The sequence below is a fragment of the Pinus tabuliformis genome, chromosome Q (assembly GCF_031772625.1).
Source record: "Pinus tabuliformis cultivar Carrire ecotype Pingquan chromosome Q, CPIR1, whole genome shotgun sequence".
Taxonomy (NCBI): domain Eukaryota; kingdom Viridiplantae; phylum Streptophyta; class Pinopsida; order Pinales; family Pinaceae; genus Pinus; species Pinus tabuliformis.
In genome coordinates, this window is record NC_142296.1 from 254,431,016 (window position 1) to 254,444,020 (window position 13,005).

The following is a 13,005-nucleotide window of genomic DNA, read 5'->3' on the forward strand; positions in this document are numbered from 1 at the left end:
TGCTTCTCTATCCCATATGCTGCTCAGTTCTCTGCCCATCTCCTGTAATTTCTCCTCCATGTGGCCTATATCCTCTACTCCTTTTGATTTAGAAATCTGCTTCCACCTGTGTGTCTTTTCCCTTTCGTTTTCAAGTTCAAAGAATAGGGAAATGGAAAAATTATGTGGTATCACCCTTCATCCTTCAATGAACCTATAGTAGGAGCTAAGGTTTCATTGTGGGCTTGGTTATTCCAGTTCTTGGACTTCTTCCTTTGTTCTTGTTTAGTCATTCCTTCCTAGTCTATGTTTTGTGTTTCCTGTAGGTTTGAAAGAGTTTCCTGTAGGGTGGAATCTGCCTCCTGTAGGTCTGACTGTGTCTCCTATAGGTGATGCTTCAGGAAGGCCAAGAGAAACCTCTTCTTTCTATGAATTCTTGAAGTTTCTTTTGCTCTCTTTGTATGGGAATCAATGTTATATTTCCATATATGGATGATTGTGTGGGGTGGTGTGTTGGTTGTTTAAGTACGAGCACCTCATTTTATACTGTTGGTCCCAATATCAGTCCATCATTCCACCTAACCTCATAATCATCTCCCACTTCTTTCTTCCATAACTTAACCATTTTTGGCTTTATTCCCTTTTTCGCTTGATTTGACTTTTGCCATATGTGGATTGGTCTAACTGTTTTCTTCTCGTCAACTGGCCGAAGGTGGCCAAGTTAACTAGCCACCTTTACTTATAAAATCAACTCTCACATAATACTACAGTTTGATCATATTGTACTAACAAGAGAGCATGATTAAGATGACATACCTGTAGGTAAGGTGCTTCATTGATGATGCATGCTCGAGAGTAGTGCCTCGTTGTTGTGTTTTCCAATATGCATATTTTTTTGTGCATTTTCCTCTTTTCATGCTTGTTCCTTTTGATGTGTAGGTGTTGGACCTTGTTTCTGGTGATCTTCTTGCTATTGTTGAGCTCTAGAGGAGTTTCTTAATCCTTGGAGTCCTTGTTTTGAAGATAGCTGCAAACTGTGTGGTTTTGTTTGTGGGATAGCCTGCTACAGGATTTCCTAGATGATGTCTATAGGATGTCATGTAGCTACCTCTCCCTTAAACTTTCATAATTTTTTCAACTCTGAAGCATAAAGGATGTTGAAATGAGTGGAGAAGGGGTGGTATGGACTGGTAGGTGAGGGATGTTGCCTTTGTGTGTGGTTCCTCTTTTCCTCTTTTCTCTCTTTTCTATTTTTTATTTTGTTTTTGTACTCTCTATATTTTTTTTGAATTGATTTCTTTGTTGGATGTAGGGGCGACATGGTGATGAAAGGAATGGCTATGGTGTGGTGAATTAAATGGTTTTTTCATCCAGACATAGGCTTGTGTCATCACCTTGCTCTCAAACTTCCTTTCTTGTGATTTTAAAGGTCATTGTAATTCCTACAAGAAACTCCTATAGGATTATAGGGAATCCTGTAGAAAAAACAGAGTTTGTGTGAGATGAGATGGAGGGGTTTATAAATGGAAGAATAGGTGAATAGTCGAAGATATGAGATGGGTGGATTAAAATATGGCTCTTGGAGGTCCTTCTATCCTTCTCATGTTGCGCTTATCCTCTGCTTGCTAACCTACGAAATAGAATTTCCATATTTTATATCTTTTGTCTCTTCTGATATATCTATATCTATATATATATATATATATATATATATATATATATATATATATATATATATATTTGTAAAACAAATAGTCTACTTCCAAGGAGATTTTCATCTTAGTTTCCTTCCCTGGGTGCCTAAAAGAGGTTTACACCTAGAGATCTTTTTATTCTTTCCTTTTTTTTAAAAACATCCTTGGGCCGCCTCAAGAGGTTTTCAACCCAAAAATGGGACTCAGATGCCTCATGGAGGTTTTCACCTAAGTCTATTTATTTATTTATTTTTTTCTTTAGGGACTTGGTGGGGTGGAAGCTGAGTCTTTCTTTACCACCATGACTGTCTTGCTAATTTTGTTAATGAATTATTTCTTTGATAAGGGATTCTTGTAAATCTTTAATCTATACCCATTGAAAAGCAAAGGGATAGCATCTACATAAATGGTTCTTAACTGCACAAAACCATTATCATGAAATGTTTATATTACATAAGGCCCTAACCATCTAGTCCTTAACTTGCCTTTAAAATCCGTGTACCAGGAATCATACAACAAAGCTGAATCACCTTCTTGAAACTGTTTTTCTTTTATATTATTGTCATGCTAGATTTTCCTCTGAAATTGAGTCACCTCTATGTGCAAGAGGGCCTACATCCTAAATTTATCTAACCCATTCAGTTATAGTAATCTATCTCGTTGTGCCCTGGTGATATCTAGATCTAGTTGTGCTGTCATTGTTAAGGTGTTGCATTCAAATTCAATGGAAAACAGGGCTTTCTTCCCATTTACCATCTCCTAAGGAGTGAACCTAGTTGTGGTCTTCCATGTGGTATTGTAGGCCCAAGTGACCTCAACTAATATATTTGTCTAGATTTTTCTACTTCTGCTAATCACCCTGGTCGGAATGCCTTCCAATGCTCTATTGGTTACCTCCACTTGCCCATTAGCCTATGGGTGGTAAGAAGTGGATGTTATGTGCTTGATCTTGTGTTGGATTAACATATTTTCAATCATGTGAGATATAAATTTACTGCCTTGATCAATGATCAATTCTCTAGGGTACCCAAACTTATAAAACACATTTTCCCTTAAGAATTAAACCACTTTTTCTTTTGTTTCTACTTTGATGGCTTTGGCTTCAGCTCATTTGGTTAAGTAGTTAGTGCACACAATGATGTACTGCTTCTGTTTGGATGGAGGATCAATGGGCCTGATGAAATCCGTGCCCCACTTGTCAAATGGATCGAAAGTCACTTGAGGTTGAAGAGGCACCTCATCCCCTGAGGTATGTTTCCCCATCCTTTGGCACCAATCACATTGAGTAGTATACCTCCTCACATCTTGGCGAAGAGTGGGCCAGTAATAACTAGTGTGTAGTACCTTGAATGATGTTCTTTTGGCTACAAATTGATCTCCACAAGGCCCATCATGACAGGCTAGAAGGATGTCGAAGACTTCCTCCTCCCTGACACATCTTCTTATAATTTGATCCAACCTAGCTTGAAGAGATTTCCCCCAATGCAAGTGAATGGGGAACTCTTCCTTATGATCATGCTCTTTTCCCTGGAGGACAATCTTGGTGGAAACTGTGCAGACACGAAGTAATTTTCTTTGTCACCAAACCATGAAGAGAGAACTTAAATGGATAATAAACGTTCATCTAGTAACTGATCATAAACCAATCCTTCCTCCCCTGTAGGTAAAATCAATCTGGATAAAAATTTTGCAACAACATTCTCCTTACCAGGCTTATCAATAATAGTTAAATCAAATTGTTGCAATAAAAGTAACCATCTAATAATCTGGGCATTTACAGCAAGTTTTTTCATCAAGTATTTAATTGCAGCCTGGTCACTATGTACAAATGTTTGGTAACTAGTAATGTAATTCCTAAATTTATTCAATGCATGCACAGCAGCTAGGAGCTCTTTTTCAGTCACTATGTAGTTCAACTTGGCTTTCGACAGATTCTTACTGATGAAGTAAATGGCATAAGGTAGCTTGTCATCTATCTAGCCTAGAGATGCTCCTATATCTTTGTGAGAGGCATCAACATGTATATCAAAAGGAAGAGCCCAATTTGGGCCTCAGAGAATAGGTGTAGTAGTCAACTTGTCCTTTAGGGTGTCCAAGGCTTATTGACAGCTTTCTGACCATAAAAATTTGGAGTATTTGGCCAATAACCCAAATAAAGGAGAAGCTAACTTGCTGAAATATTTTATAAATCCTATAGTATCCAGCTAAACCTAAAAAAAAATGGACATCCCTCTATTTTTGCAAAGTTGGGACCCTTTTGATGATGGCTATCTTATTTGGGTCTACCTCCAGTCCTTCCTAGGATATTGAGTGACCTACAACAGTCCCTGCAGTCATTAGGAACTCATATTTTTGGGACAAAGTGATAAGTTCATTTCAATGCATTTATTCAACACCTTACCCAAGTTAAAGAGATCCTCCTGAAAATCACATCCATAGGGTGTAAAGTTATCCTCGAAGGACTCATCATGCCCTAAGGTCATTCTAAAAAATTCCTCTTTACTGTCTTTGGACCTGCAGTAGCCCCTATACTTGTTGTTGAAAGCTTGCAACATTTGAGCCCAGGTGGTGCTACTATCCCCAAGTAAACCCATGAACTAGCTCAGAGCTACATCTTCAGAGTGGATGGGAATAATTTCAATTTCTGATCATCAGTGTTGTAATCATAAGTTTTGCATATGAGAGAAAATTCAGACAAGAAATTATCTGGATCTTCTAAGGTCAAGCCATGGAAGTGAGGAAGAGCAGAGGAGCTTATATTTTCATCTTGGCATCCCCATTGGTTTCTCTGATGGAAAAATCACCATCAATTCTTTCCTTATGTCCCCTTTCATTTCTATTTTCAACCATTAGGTTAGTTGGAATGAGTTCTTCTTCTTCTTCCCCTGTAGTCTCTTCACAAATCTCTAGTTTTTTTCCTAAGGGGTACTCTAATTCACGACCACCAAAGAAGAGGGAAGATTGGTTGTTTGAAGTAGTGGGGGTATTTGCTACAAATTTTCCTAAGTTATCCCTATTCCTACGAGGCATGGAAGAAGCTTTTTTGTTTTGTTTTTGTTTTCAAGCTTTAATACTAATTGTAGAATTGAAGAGACAAATTGAATTGAAGCTAATAGTTGAATGAACTCACTTGCAGAATGGAAAGGAAAGAAAACCAACTTACAACTACCTTTTCCAAAATGAAACTAATAGAAGAATGAAAGAGATAAGAAATGGAAGAAAGAAATAAAAAATCACATCTACTGTTTCTAGGAGAACTAGTGTCTTTTTGATCGACTAGCCCTCTAGGATTGGCAGCTACCCTAGAAATAAACAGTTTAAAGCAATTTGCAATTTCCTCTATGTATAGCAGATAATAGAGAAGCAAAGGAACCAACCTGGATCTTCCGCTTAACTCCTTTCTTGATCTCTCTCCCCCTTGACAGAGGATGCACCTCCTCTCCTACTTATCCCTCTCAGAGAATACTTTTAGAAACAATGTAACAAAACACCATCGAAGCATCTTGATCTATTATATCATAAGCATTGCAGAATCAGAAATACAATGAACATACAATGGCATTCACAAATGACAATATTCACAAATACACAATTGTATGGAGGAAAACTCAAATAACTTTACTAAAATAGAAGGGAGAATTACAACCCAGCTGTCTGATCCAGCATCATCCTCCCAGCATCAAAGCCCTCTTCACCTCATGAAAATAAAGATCACCCAACAATACAATTCTCTTTCTTAGATACAAACCATCAGCACTTCCTTACAAAATACCAAATTCCAACATCCAGATCTCTCAGCTAAGGGATCCATTTATAGATGTACGCAAGGGTGTGAGTCATCTTTAGGTTTTTGATTAGTGTCATTACACTTATTGTTTTTGGTTCCACTTGGATATTTCTTGGATCTCTTACTCATCCCTGGGCGAATTTAGAGAGGCAAGTGTCATAGGAGATGTTTCTAGAAGATTCCATGAGCATCCACTTAGCAAATTGTCTCAGAAATTTGTCCCTTCTCGCTCATCGCACCCCATATAAGGCCTCATCAGTATGCATCACACCTAGCTAGTGTAGAAGTTAGTATGCATCGCACCTTGACAGTGGAGTAGCCAGTATGGTCCTGTTTTGGCGAGTTCTGGATGGTTTTTCAGGTGGAACTTTTCGGGAATGATGTAATCAGTTGACCATGATTTTTTAGGGTATGAAAAAAAAAATTTAGGTGTTAAAGAGCCCTAGTTTATGGACATCTAAGATTGGGGTTGAAGTGCCCAAATATGTCTATAACAGTTGCTCCCTAAAGCATGAAGTCGTAAATCCTGATGTTGGGTGAAATGCTTTAACATGAGGATCCGAGGTTTCGAAACTGGAAGGTGACCTTTATAAGATACAATACAATACATCATCATAATATAACTTTTCATGATCTAGCTGAGGCGGGAATTTCCATGCTCAACTTTATAAATTCATTTCATGTACATAGAACAAATAATTGTCTGCAGTTGCAGACTAGTGATTCTTCATATGTAGAGTCATCCTCCCTGGCTTGGATGACCATCTATGCAACTTCCGTGTACATTTGATGTCTTTATATCCCTGAATATATAGCAGCCTGGATGGATGAAACTAGATCCAGGGTCTTCAAACTCATTCAATATTTTCCCGATGTACAAGTCGATCCATGTGAAAATATGTTCTGAAGTTGGACATGGAAAGACATCGCCTGATTACTAGCCAATAATGTGAGCTATTAACAGATGCGAGAGGAATCACTGATAATGATAATGACCCTCAAGGTACTACAATACAATTCATGTGGTGTGAATATATGATCCGATGTCGAACACCACACAAAATCCTTCGGTCGAAGGCCATTGATGTCAACCTGTTGCCGGAACTGAGAAACTTGCCATTAAGGCATGCAAGCTTCAAAGTACTGAAAGGGTTGTTTCTAAGTCAACTTCTTGGATAATGAGCTGATGTCAACAAGAAGTGACCCATTGTAGGAGGGCCTTAATGTATCCCACCTCTACGACACGAAATGAAGCAAATTATTTTCTGGAGGTGAAAATGATCGACGATATAAGGTTTAAGAATGGTGGTCATGAAAAATGGAGGTTGAAAGTATTGCAGTGGATGAGACATTAACTGGATGGTGAATTTTCGACTGAATGACTTCTCTTGACCATATCGACGACACTGGGATGGATTGGTAGCGTTAACCCCAAAAATGGATGGTGTGAAAGACCAATTGTGAAATGACCGATGAACGGAATAACCCAACCCGACTCAATCATGGTGATGGAGTGAAAGTGTCATGTTTAAGAGAGACCTACTACCATCAAATTCTTCAAGTTTTCTTCCCTTTCTCCCCAGTCATTGCTGACCAATACCTCTTTATTTTTGTCAAGCTTGAGGAGGATAACGTATGCTTGTTCTATAATTTTCCCTTTGGGAAAACCTGTCGCTATGTTTTAGCGAGCCTAACGATAGTGAAACTCGTTTTTGTCTGGGTGGACAAGTTTGTCGCTATTGTTTTAACGAGTTTAAGGACAAGGATAGTTTGGTACTTTTCATGTTTAGAGAGTTTGAAAAGGGATGAAAAGGAAACTCCAGCATTTCTTTTTCGTAGCATAATCCCTTAAGTCCGAAAAATATTAAAATAATAAAAAAGGGATGACATTTCTATCACTTTAGCGAGCCGAAAAAGACAAGTGCTCGAACTTTTTCGTAAGATAATCCCTCAGGTCTGAAAAGGATTAAAATATATAGAAGGAATGGAATTTCTCATTTAATCCTTGATTTCATTCTCGACAATCTTTTCATATTTTATGAGTCTGAAAAGGGTTTAAAGAGGATTCATTTTTTAGGAACGAGTGGTGTCTAGGGTAGCAATTGGTTCCGGGTAGGTTTGGAACTTCCCAAAACATGGTCATGTGAAGAGGTTGACTAATAAAACCACTTATCGTAGATGTTCCTCAAAAGGGTAAACAATCAAGTGGAAGCATATGATCAGCAAAAAGAATGGAGGTGATGGCAAGAACACAGCCAAGGCTCAAAAGGTTGATGTAATGGCAATCACAAAGGTTATTTACCGAAGGTAGGTTCTTTTTTTAACGAGCTTGAACTTTGGGGGAACATATGCTCTGTGGTAGGTTTATTTTTTAACGAGCTTGAACCATGTGATTACATATGCTTAGTGTGGGTGCAGGTTCATTTTTTAATGAGCTTGAACCTTGCGGAAACTATGCTCAAGGGTTTTTTTTTTTTCATTTTATGCAAACTAGAAACGACAAAACTAAAAAGCTAAAAAAACTAAAAAGCTAAGGAACTACTGAGGTTAGGTAGGATGGTTTCATAAACAGTTAGACAAAACACTTCCTTTGCTTTGTCCGACTATCAAGTGGATGAAGTTGAATGGTGATCAGACCATTTACCTAACCTAAGAAGCTAAACAGCTAAAAAACTAAAAAGCTAAAAAGCTAAAAAGTTAACAAAACTAGGAAATGAAATTGGTCATTTTTAGTTTGCATAAAAAGGTTTGCATGCCCCCAGCATGATGAAAAGGAGAGTCTCCAATAAGCATATGGAAACTTATTGTGGTTATGTAGGATGATTTCGTCTGTGGAACAAAAAAAACACTTCTTGCACTTCGTCTGCAGAATAAACGAAGGTGAAAGCTATCTTAGACCAATCACATAACCCACAGGGAAACTTATCTCTATAGAAATTCCTTTCAACTGGGTTTGTCTGCTAAATAGACAAGGGTGCATGCCCCCTAAGCTTCGTTACATTCACCAGACTACTCGCGGTAATTAGGTGGATGGAATGAAGGTTGAAGAGACACCGTGGATATAAAAGGACCATTTAGGGATGATGATTAACTTGGAGCTATGGTTGAACCAGGAAATGAAAGTTGGTCAATGGTGACAATTTTGCCTTCATGCGGGAAACACATCTTTCGGAAGAGTGTTGAAACAATAGCTTCCATGTTATAAACATAGTCACGTCCAAGGAGTAGATTGTAATCTAACGGTCCTGGGACTACCATCACATTTAGGTGAACGGTTTTCCTTCCCAAAGTTATCGGTAACTTAGGAAAGATCCCTAACAGTCGACTGGTTCCTTTGTTAAAGCCTGACAAATTTTGTGTAATAGGCATAAGTGATGGTGAACCAAGTTCTTTCCAAGTAGTTGAGGAAAGGATACTCACTGATGCACCTTCATCTATTATAGTGCCTGACACGATCATTTTGTAAACTTGTACTATGATCCGGAAAGGTACATAAAAAGGAAGGCAAGATCTCGCTAGTCAATTCCAATCAAAGGAAGTGACTAGACTGCTTGGAGGGGATACCGAATAAATGGTTGAATTAACCCCTTGAGTAGCGAGAACTGGGGGATTCTCTTCCTGTTGTGAAGGAATGGGCGGATTGCCCCCATGTTCATCGGACTCTAAAGTAACAAAAAGAATTTGAATTGTATCATTCTCACTCTCTTCAGGAAGGACATGATCTTCTAAAGGTAAAACTGGGTTGACTACCATCTCAATTTGTTGACTTTGGTTTGGTATTGACTCAGAAGATTCACTTTCAATGATAGGTGTTTCGACCAACGGTTGAGTTAATTCAGTCATATTTTCAACTAGTAAAGGACTTGGGGAGAGTTTCTTATATCCAGATGGGAGTTGTTGCGGTGAAACATGACGGTTATGCAAGACTCTTTTGGCCTCACCCAAAAAATGACAACTAGGAAGGGTATGATCCCCTTCACATAATGTACATGAAATTTTGACCCTTCTTTTTTGTCCATGAATTTCATTATCACTAGTTGATGGTGTATTATCAACATGATCAGCAGAGGTTGATGACACTTGGTTGTGCAAACGGGGGGACCATTCTCTCAAGATCCGAGGAAGACACAGACAATCTCGATGAAAATGGTCTCCTCTACAGATTATGCATGCAAATCTAGGTTTAGGAGCTTTAATGTGCAGATTTTCACCAACTGATACATCCAAATATATGGTTGCATGGTTGCCCCTTTGCTGAATTGGCTTCTTCTCCTACTTCTCCTACTTAGAGAATACCTGTAGAAACAAAGTAACAAAACACTATCAAAGAATCTTGATCTATTATATCATAAGAATTGTAGAATCAAAAATAAAATGAACATACAATGGCATTCACAAATGACAATATTCACAAATACACAATTGTATGGAGGAAAACTCAAAGAACTTTATTAAAATAGAAGGGAGAATTACAACCCAGCTGTTTGATCCAGCATCATCATCCTAGCATAAAATCCCTCTTCACCTCATGAAAAGCAAGATCACCCAACAATACAATGCTCTTTCTCAGATACAAACCATTAGCACTTCCTTACAAAATACCAAATTCCAGCCTCCAGATCTCTCAGCTGAGGGATCCGTTTATAGATGTATAAAAAGGTGTGAGTCATCTCTGGGTTTTTGATTAGTGTCATTCCACTTGTTGTTTTTGGTTCCACTTGGAGATTTCTTGGATCTCTTACTCATCCCTGGGCGAATTCAGAGAGGAAAGTGTCATAGGAGAAGTTTCTAGAAGATTCCATGAGCATCCACTTAGCAAACTGTCTTGAACATTTGTCCATTCTTGCTCATTGTACCCCAGAAGGGCTCCCCACGCAAATAAATAGGGATATGTTCTTCACTCCCACCCAAATGTGTAATTAATTTGAAGCGATTGACCCTGGTCCATTCGATCGATTCAGCAATAAGTAATATGAGCATCCATGCCATCAAACAATATCTAGAGCAAGTATGCATCACACCTAGCTAGTGTAGAAGTTAGTATGCATTGTACCCTGACAGTGGAGCAGTCAGTATGGTCCTGTTTTGGCGAGTTCTGGATGGTTTTTCAGGTGGAATGTTTGGGGAATGATGTAATCAGTTGACCATGATCTTCTAGGGTATGAAACAACACTTTTAGGGGTTAAAGAGCCCTAGTTTATGGACATATAAGATTGGGGTTGAAGCGCCCAAATATGTCTATAAAATCTACTAAGACACCTCCCCTTCAACGGTGCCAAAAAGTAATGAGCACCAGTATTGAAGCAAGAATGATGCAACTCCTGGGGCTACCAAATTTACTTCATCAACTAGGGGTTCATACAAACTTTGAGGTGATAATGATGTATACACAAATATATGGAATGGGTCCACTCTTTGTCACAGTTGAGCTGGCGATAGACCACTAGGGTTTCTCAAACCAGCCTTCTATTGATTTATAACAAGTTCGATTACCAATTGAGAAAGGAGAATTTTACCCCAATTGAGAGAATTGGAATACTATATACTACAGTAATGAAAGACTGGAATAGATGTTGTCATGCAGAAAGAGTCAATTTTGCGGACAAAACCGACCTCCCTAGAAACTAAGGCGTTTCTAGTGACAAACAAAACAATCAAGCACTATCTTTCCCTAAATATGCATTTAAAAAATAAGAGCAACCAGGTGTTTAAGGCTTACCTTTAGTTCAACGCTGTTTGTAGCGGCCAAGCCTCTTTGATCCAGATGAGCTCCTCTCCTTGAAGCCTGCATACACAAACAAGAAAACGATTACATAGCACCTGAATAACTCATATAATAAAACATATTCATCATAAAGACCAAGGAGTTTATGAAACAAATTATATATAACAACTTGTTGAGAAAAATGAACTTAATTGTATTAATTGGAAACAAAAGAAACCTTACAACCAATGCCTTGGAGTTGTGTAGGTCCCTCCTAGGGTCCAGCAAGAGTTCTCCTCTCCTTTGATCAGCTCACCCACTTCCAAATGAAGCTAAGAAAGGAATGTGATCTCTCCTCTCAAGCTCTATAAGGGAGTCCTAATTTCAGCAGCATCTACCCTTAGGAATGTTCAGCTTTCAACCTCCCTTGCCTCTGGCCCAATGCGTGTATTTATAATTCTTTGGAGGAAGTTAAACAGGTCCACCATCAATGGGATAAGCCCCTCTTTCAAAGGGATAGCTCCCCTCTTCATGGGATAAGTTCCTCTTTCATTAGGATGCATGAACCATCTGGAGGCGCTCAATCCACGTCAAACCATCTTCTAGAATGCTCTAGAATCGACCGCAAGTAAGTTTTTTGAAGTAAAACTTGCGCCTTTTGACTTTTACAGGGGTACGCACCCACCCCTTTACAGACAGAGCGTACAAGTACGCAGGTATTATGTACTTGAGGTGCGGGCCCGCAGGTAAGAGTAAGAGAAAGTGCGGAACCAGAGTTATATTGATTTTTTAAAGGCTTTCTCTCTTTTTTGGAGTTTGACATGAGGAGCAGAGGTATAAGACTTGCCAAGGAGGACAGTATGGTTATTGATGGAGCCATACTGACTGCAAATAGTCATGGTGACAAATTTTAGTGTAACAGATTGCCCCCTAAAGTGCGAGGTCTGTAGTAGATCAGGGTTTTATATCATCTAGGAAGGGTGAAGCACTTTATCATTTCGAGGATTATCTTGTGGAGAGCCCAGTCGGAACCTGCAAATATTCAACACAAAATACATATATGAGATCATATCATCGCTGAGCTAGGTATTCCCATACTCAGATCAAAAACTTAACTAACAAACTAACTACTGCTCTGATATAGGAATGATTTCGCAATACATCATAATCATAGACACATGTAGACACAGTATGGACGCAGCCATCTGTTTATAATTAGTCTACTGTATAATGAATACAAAACTCCTCGCAGCCTGGATGGTGGAAACTAGATCCAGGGTCTTCATTTCTACTTCCCGAAATAGTACGATTCTATCCATGCGAATAAATGAGTTGATGTCAAACATGGTAGAAACCACTTGATTACCAGTCAATGATGTAAACTGTTAACAAGTGTGAGAGAGACCACCAGTGATGTCAATGGCTCTCAAAGTACCCAGTACAATCCATGAGATGTGAATGAATGTGTTGATGTCGAACATGTCACAGAATCCCTTGATCGAAGGTCATTGATGTAACCTGTCGTCAAAGGCGAGAAACCTGCCATTGAGGCATGCAGATCCCAAGGTAATGATGATTTCTAGATCATCTTTCTAGATAATGAACTGAAGTCGATAGAAAGCGATCCGTCGTAGGCAAGCCCACGACACGAAATCATAGATCAAGTTGAAGAAATGTAGCTGTAAGGACTAACTCAGGGATGGTCAAGATGGATGACAGATATTTTGCAGATGAATGGTTTATTTGCAAGACTCCTCTTGAACACATAACGACACTACAGATGGTTTGGTGACAATTGTCCCAAAGTTAATACCCGGAAACCGGCTGAAGACTTTCAATGT